General features: G+C 38.0%; 1 long non-coding RNA gene across 1 annotated transcript; it reads left to right on the top strand.

The window, feature by feature from the left end:
- Positions 1 to 2,708: 2,708 nt before the first annotated feature.
- On the top strand, positions 2,709 to 5,313 carry LOC135615224 (uncharacterized). The gene is made up of 2 exons (XR_010487919.1): positions 2,709 to 2,858; positions 2,951 to 5,313. It is a non-coding gene; the product is annotated as an uncharacterized LOC135615224 (long non-coding RNA).
- The last annotated feature ends 979 nt before the right edge of the window (positions 5,314 to 6,292 follow it).

The raw sequence follows: 6,292 nt of genomic DNA, 5'->3' as shown, positions 1-6,292 counted from the left end.
AACACGATTAAATTCATTTTTGTCTAGTGCACAAAACAAGACATTATAGCCTTTGCATTTAAAGCAAAAACCTTCTTCTCCGATTCATTCCATTCGCTCATCGGAAGAGAAGATTTTTGAAATCCGTTTTCAACAATAGTCCAAAGCTCGAAATCCATAGAAATGAGGAAGATCCTCATACGAGTCTTCCAATAAGTATAATCCGACCCATTAAACAAGGGTGGACGTGTGATAGAATGACCCTTATGTATGCCGGAGTAAGCCATCTCTCTTAGGTATCAAACCAAATATGAGAGTGAGCCTTGCTCTGATACCAATTGTTAGGATCGGAGTGGCACTAAGAGGGGGGGGTGAATTAGTGCAGCGGATTAAAATGTTGGTTTCGATAAATCTTTCGTACGATAAGAACGGAACTTGAAAAGCTTAACTTGAAAGCGTATTCTTAAAGTTGTGCAGCAAAGGTAATAAGGAAATAAAGCACGTAAGAAGGTTTGCAGTAATGTAAATAGCAATAATGAAATGCAAACCAGAGATCACGCCGATTTTAAAGTGGTTCGGTCAAATGACCTACATCCACTTGCGAGGCCCCTCTTCGATGAGGCTCTCACCTTCCACTAGCAAATCTCTTGAAATGGAAGGGCAAATACTCCTCTTACAACCTTTTACAAGCAGTTCAACCTCTTACAAATTTTCAGCAAGAAAGAAGGAGGAGAACACTCTAGCAAATTGAAAACAAGACTTGTTAAGACTTTCTAAGACTTTTCTCTCAATCAATTGCTTCTCAAAAAGTTGTAATCTCGGCTGAGATTTGAGGGGTATTTATAGGCCTCAAGAGGATTCAAATTTGGACTCCAAAATTTGAATTCTCTTTGGGTTCCCGATGCTGGCGGTGCCATCGCCTGTCAGTGTCAGACACTGACAGTGCTGGGCGGTGCCACCGCCCAGCCAAACGGTGCCACCGCCCAGTCTGGCGGTGCCACCGCCAGACCCTTCGGTTCACTTGTTGGGCTTCAAATTTAGCCCAAACCAAGTCTAATTTTGGGCCTAGTTGGCCCCTAACCAGGATATAGGATTTATCTCTTAATCCTAATCCTAATTACAAATGAACTACATAACAAAAAAAACATCCTAAGCAAGTTTTCAACCGCGAACGTCGAGTCTTGTTTCGGCGAGCTTTCCGACGAACTTCTTCCGACGGACTCCCAGCAAGCTCCCGAACTTATGATGACTTTAACGAGTAACCGAGCCTTCTCGGTGATCTCCGTGAACCTCCGACGATCTCTTCGGCGAACTTCTGAAAATTCCGATAGGTTCCCGATTTCTTCTCGATTGGTTCCGGCAGCATCTCCGACGATTCTTCGGACTCTTAAACGTCCATCGAACTTGACTCCGGTATTCTTGCTTTGTGTTTTCTGGTTATCGTAGTTAATCCTGCACAGTTAGCTCAATAATATGGATTAGATCAATTAACCCATCAATTGATTTTATCATCAAAATCCGAGATTCAACATTAATTACTAGTGGTACCACCATCCAGAACACCTAAGAGACCGAGTCCCAAGCAGTGCCACTATCGGCCGTGGCTTCAATTACTAAATGAGCTTATTCAATCCGGCCCAATTCAGCCCTACTAAGAGCCCAATTGACCCTTAACTAAGTTAGCGGAATTACCTCTAGTCCCGGTACGTCAATTGTTCTTCCGGCGAGCTTCCAATGATCTTCCGATGAACTTCCGACGATCTCTCGATAAAATTCCAATAGACTTTCGACGAACTTCCGACGATCTATCTTACTACTATCGTAGTTAATCCTGCACACTTTTCTCAACATATAGATTAGATCAAATAATTTACAATTGATTTCATCATCAAAATTCAAGATTCAACAAATAACTTAATTATACATCATACCCTACTAACCACCTTATCAACCCTACACATCAATCGAATCATTCTTTTGCATTAGCACCGACTTGATAACATCTTATATGCCGAGTCAGCCCGACACATCGATCGAAGACCCTTAAAGTTAACATAAAATTGTTCATGCAATGATTATAATATTCAACCATTTGGTGCACACCCCATGATCAAATAATGATCGATGATCGATGATTATGTATAATTATCCCACATAGTACTTTCCCACTTAACTATAATAGGTATCCGATTTCATTATAAAATGACCCAGAGAGCATTCCCTCATCTCTCTCGAATATTTTTAGCTTATTTTATTTTATTATTTTTTTAATTCTATGGCTCTTTCTCATGATACTCTTGACATAGTTTTTTAATATCTTTTATTAATTTTTTTACTCCAACACTCGATTGACAATATGTTCGGTGCTACACTTTAGTTATGTTCGAACCCTTAACATGTCAATAGTATAATAAAATTAGTTACCAATATATTAAAAATTAAAAATTCATAAAATCTAATAGATATATAATTATTTAATAAATTAGTTGATTAAATAATTATTCTTCTATAACTCATCCAAGATATAATAGATATATAATTATATATTATAGGAACAATAATTTTACTACCAAATGAAAGTTCTAATAGGACGTTATTATTACTGTTATTATTATTATTTTATTATTATTATTATTTTATTATTATTATAATTATTGTAGTAGTAGTAGTGTCATCGTTACATGTCAGGATGCACCGTTATATGCTCCGTTAACCCCCGCGTGGAGATTCGCACGTGTACCGCACGCCTTCCCCTGGTCTCGGATGATCTATTCCATCGATGGATTAAGAACAGGGGAGATTTGCCCTCGAGTCGGCTCGCCTGTTGCTCTCCGATCGGTGCTTCCCACCAAACGAAGCGATCATGTCGTCCAAACAAGGTTGTCATCCGATCCTCGCCTCCCTTTCCTTTCCTCTCTCTGTCTTGTTCGTCTGTTTCTCTTTCTTTGCAACTTTGGATTTGGATATCTAGGGTTGATTCAGGTGGGAAGTTGAAGCCCTTGAAGCAGCCTAAATCCGAAAAGAAGGAATACGACGAGGTATGTGCGCCTTCTTGAGACGATCTATCATGCTACCACTCTTTGATTCGGTTATTAAGATTTGTAGGTGCTTGAAGTATTCGGAATGAATGGATGGGCGGCGAGTTTTTTATTGCTTGCTTAATTTCGAAGTTGTGGGTGTCTCTAGTTCTTATGATCTTATGAATGTTACTGTCTTGTTATATGAATTAACTCTCCCTTTGAAAATCGACCAAGTTCAATGAATCTGCTCACCAGACCATCTATTAATAAACAGCCTTAACTTTCTTTAGGGAAATGATTTTGACTTGTTTTAAAATAGGCTGGAAAGTTAAGAATCTTAAGTTTTTTCAATTTATAAAGACACCCTATAACTCTTTAGCAATCAATTCGGGCTATTCAATCAAGTTGGGCCATTTGCAGGAATGAGTTTGCAACTCATTTGGCTTATGGCTGTCATATTTGAGAAGTCTGGATTTAAGGTTAAGGGACAAGTATTGTGGACTGTAGAGAATACTATAGAATCAACAAGATTTACACGAGCTGATGGTAGCAAATAAGGCACTCCCATGTCATATATGCAATTGGTAAATAGATGCCAACTCAGTCAACTAAAATGTCAATTGAGGTTTTGCTTATTTCTATTTATCTTAGTATCTGGTGTTCAAGTGAAAAATAAATCATCTTGCCAGACTTTTCATGAGCTGCATTATCATTCTTTTATGATGCATCTGAAGTCACTTCTTCTCACTCTCTCCTTTGTCATCTCCCTTCTCGTCAATTAAAGTATTACAACCGAAGGATATATTTTATCACGTATGCAGCTTAATGGAAATTGGCTATTGATATCTTCGATCTGTTTGCCTTTGGAGTTTAGTGGTAATTCTTGTTTTCAAAGAAATAATTGGATAGGTTTCATGTGTGTCTTGATGAACTTGGTTGTAACAATTTTTCCTAGAGGATTTGTTACTTTTTAGGCTTAAGGGGCACAGACATATCTTCACCAAAGCAGTGGCTCACTTTATTTTCAGATATGCTTCCTTGGTTTCTTGGTGCCAGAAGTTTGCATGCAATTGTGCTGTTATAGTAATTTATTAATTGAGATTTTTTACTCCTTTCTTTGGATTATCTTAGGCTCTTTGAAACTTGTGTATCTTCACATTGTAAAAACTCAAACTGAATTCCGTAGAACCATATAGATATCCAACATTAATGAGAAGTAACCATCTTGTGAAGCCACCTCTTCAACATGCTGACACGTCGGTGGAGATGGAAATATATAGCTTAAGTCTGTTAATATTATACCATAAACTTTGTATACTGTTAGACTTTCTTAAAGAATTTGCTTTAGACATGCTATTCAATTGCCAATTCAATCATAAGCTTCTAAAATAATGTAGTATAGTTGTAAAGCATTGTTGTTTCTTCTAAAACATGTTTTCCTCGATGTGAGAACTAGCCTTTCAAAAATATTTAAAGCACAACGCTGCCTAATCTTAAAATTGCCTCTGGTATTAACATAATCAAACGCCTAAGCCCTAGAAAATTGGACCCATGGTTTCTCTGCAATCTTTTACCAAACCAAAGGAGGATACCTTGTTATGTTCTTCCTCCCATTTTCATGCCTACTTCAGTTTTCTTCAACTTGTAAAATGCAAATATGATGTATTAGTTGTCTATTTTTTTAGGCTGTGGTAAAATATCTGCCTCTTGACTAATGTGATTGGACAGATGACTCTTCTGTGTCCAAATCTCAGGCTTACATGCTATATACTTTTGAATCTGCTTTCCTCAAAATGTGTCTTGTTAAGCTCTTTGATTTAGATGAGCTCCTTTAATCTTGATTTCCTCTCTGCAAGCCAATGAGGACTAAAGCTACTTTCTTTTGGATGCTCTCACTTGTATGACCTTTGTCTTGATTTGGATTCCTCCATGCTTGCTCCCAATTTGAGGGCTTGGAACTGCTGCATGTTCTTTAACCTTTGTTTTAATTTGCATTCCTCCATGCTTTCTCCCATTTTGGGGGCTTGGAACTGCTACGTTTTCTTTAACCTACTATCAAGGTCGGCTATAACCAAAGAATTTCTGGGTTCAATTGGGAGATGAGTTTAATGATGGAACACAGTCAGGGCAACTGGTGAAGAACGTTGCATCCTTCCATCAGTCCCTTTCCAATGTTATTTTCCTTTTCTGTGTTTAACTGTAGAAAGAACATGATTTACCTTGTGTAGAATATTATACCATGTTGAACAGTCTCCTGTAACATATGAAGCACATATGTTTTATATTGATATCTGATTGTATTTTATTCTTTTTCTTTCTTCATGCATTGTCTTTGTATTTTTCTTTCTGTGTTTATTGTTATCTTAACCGATTTATTTGTAATTCTTTTTGAACGAAATTTCTTATACATTTCATAGATCATCTTGGCTTCCATCTAAGATTGATCCATTGAGGAATTCATCTCTAAAAATGTTCTTGTGTTGCTGTAAATTTTCGTCGCAAACCGCTGAAATTTTTCGACGAGCATTCTGTCATCGCAACTTGCATCAATTTCCTTGCTGTTATACTACCGAAATTTTCTTGATTAAATTGGTCATCCTTGCTGTCATATAAACAGAGATTTTGCTATCAATTCCCTCCTCAAATTTCTTGGTTTTTGTTGGAAATTTCATCGAGAAATCGCTGTTTCTTCGACAATAATTATGCTCTTATAAAACAATACATACTTGCTGCAACTTTTACTGATTTATATCAAACCTTTGCTGTCATCTATCACATATCTAAAACTTTTTCCCTAACCTTCCTCCACTACCATCACAGCCCTAAAACTCCACCAAACCACACCCTCAAACTGCACCCAAAATAGCCACAAAACAAGCCTAAACCATCCACCAACCCTTTCGACCATCACGTCTCTCAACCTATACATGTCTTTAACCCGACAACAAAAGAGAGATCTTAACATCACAAATTTGGAGGTATATACTATGGCATCTAAGGAGGTAATTAATGCTAAATTCGAAGCCTTCGAGGCGCGAATGGAGGATAAGATTCGGACGCTCTTTACCGAACTCAGTTTGGGCCGACCACCAAGCCCGAAGAAATCGCATCAAGGAGAGAGCTCTGCCTAATCGCACCAAGCCCGAAAAGATGACTTCCAAGAGAGGGGAGGCTCTATGACTAACCCCAACTATCCACGCATGAGGGTGGACTTCCCTAAATGGGAAGGAGACTCGATTGGTTGGATCTCGCGCGCGGAGTGATATTTTCGGTACCACAATCACGGACGCATC

The sequence above is a fragment of the Musa acuminata genome, chromosome BXJ2-6 (assembly GCF_036884655.1).
Source record: "Musa acuminata AAA Group cultivar baxijiao chromosome BXJ2-6, Cavendish_Baxijiao_AAA, whole genome shotgun sequence".
NCBI classification, from domain to species: domain Eukaryota; kingdom Viridiplantae; phylum Streptophyta; class Magnoliopsida; order Zingiberales; family Musaceae; genus Musa; species Musa acuminata.
Note: the sequence above shows the minus strand (reverse complement) of the source record. Positions and strands in the feature narration are given on the sequence as shown.